We start from the raw sequence: 1,588 nt of genomic DNA, 5'->3' as shown, positions 1-1,588 counted from the left end.
GTGAAAACTACTTCTCATATATTTGTGCTTAATAATTAGTTGTTTAACAGATATCTCAAATGAGCTACAATAATTTCTGAGCTAGTTAAATCACATTTAAAGTAGTGTATTCACTTCTAGATTTTACATTTGTTAAGAAAACAAAGTTTTTATTTTTTATTATATTTATTGGGTAACACTAGTTAACAAAATTATACAGGTTTCAGGTGCACAATTCTACAACACATGATATGTACACTGTATTGTGTGCTCATCACCCCAAGCCAAATCTTTGTCCATCACTATTTATCCCCCCTATACCTTCTTCTACCCCTGCACACTCTTCTCCCTTGGCTATCACTATATGGCTATTTGCGTCCATGATTTTTTCTCTTTTTCTTTTATGCTCAATCCCTCTACTCTCATTAAGCCCCCCAAATACACTGACAGCTTACATTTTAATAGCGATATGCATAAAATGGAAAACACATAAGGGAATATTGATACAAATATTGATATATAGCAATAGTATATAATAACTGGAATATCTGAAGAAAATTAGATTTTGCTTATAGAAATGGAAATTAGAGGTTACATGATAATCATTTTAAAATATTTAAAGTATCATTTTGAAAAAGATATTTGCTTTTCCTATATATGTCTTTAGGAAGTAGAATGAGAAAGAAATAATATAAGCAGATGGGCTTACTACTGTAATGAGATTTTTTTCAATAATTTGAATCTTTCAAAGACATAATAAAACTCTGTAACAATTAAGAAATTTATGAGCTTCAGTTCAGGAAAAGGAAGAAAAGCCAGCCAATGTATCTGCTTATCTGAATGTGTTTCTGCAGAAGTTCAGAGAAAGCTGGCAGTATAGTAAAGCCACATTACAGAGGTTTACAGACATTGAACTCATTAAGCACCCTGAAAATGTCTGTAAGAAAAAAACAGGAGAGAAAAGAAACTTTTTTTGAAAATCTTACTCTGGAAATTTAAATGTCTAGTAGAAGGTTAGAATAAATAAATCCAAAGTCTTCTGCCATCTTTAGATTTTATGATTTTATGTGAATAAATTCCCATAGCAGAGAGATGTAGACATTCCCTGGGTGCTAAAAGAATTGCTATCTGTCATTATAGATTTTCCCACAGGTGAAACTGTACTACACTTATGCAAACAGATGGCAAATCATCTCTCTATTCATGATTCAAAGTGTTTCTGAGAAGCCACTTTCCAACTCATACACACTGAATTTAGAGAAAATGAATAATTTATTTACACAGGATATAAAATGAATATGAACCATGCCTTCTGTAGCATTATTATATGAAGTATTTTTGTGTATAAATAAAAACATTCTCTACTCATATGAAATGTGAAACATTTTCAAGACACAATGTTTTAATATATACCAAGCATATGTGAGATCAAAACCTCTAAAAGGTGCATATCTACCACACTCTAAAAGTATTCCTTCTGGACTTCTGGTCAAGATGGTGGCATAGATAAACACAGTTCTCTTCCTTGTACGACCACATCAAAATTACAACTAAACTACAGAACAACCATCACTCAGGACTATTAGAAATTGAGTTGAATAGAAGTCTG

At 31.4% G+C, this 1,588-nt stretch overlaps 1 non-coding gene across 1 annotated transcript; it reads left to right on the top strand.

The window, feature by feature from the left end:
- Positions 1-791: 791 nt before the first annotated feature.
- Positions 792-924, top strand: LOC114491245. Its single transcript, XR_003684047.1, has one exon. It is a non-coding gene; the product is annotated as a small nucleolar RNA SNORA33 (small nucleolar RNA).
- The last annotated feature ends 664 nt before the right edge of the window (positions 925-1,588 follow it).

Source organism: Phyllostomus discolor, chromosome 2, assembly GCF_004126475.2.
Source record: "Phyllostomus discolor isolate MPI-MPIP mPhyDis1 chromosome 2, mPhyDis1.pri.v3, whole genome shotgun sequence".
Taxonomy (NCBI): Eukaryota; Metazoa; Chordata; class Mammalia; order Chiroptera; family Phyllostomidae; genus Phyllostomus; species Phyllostomus discolor.
The sequence above is the reverse complement of the archived record's forward strand: the minus strand, read 5'-3'. Positions and strand labels throughout refer to the sequence as shown.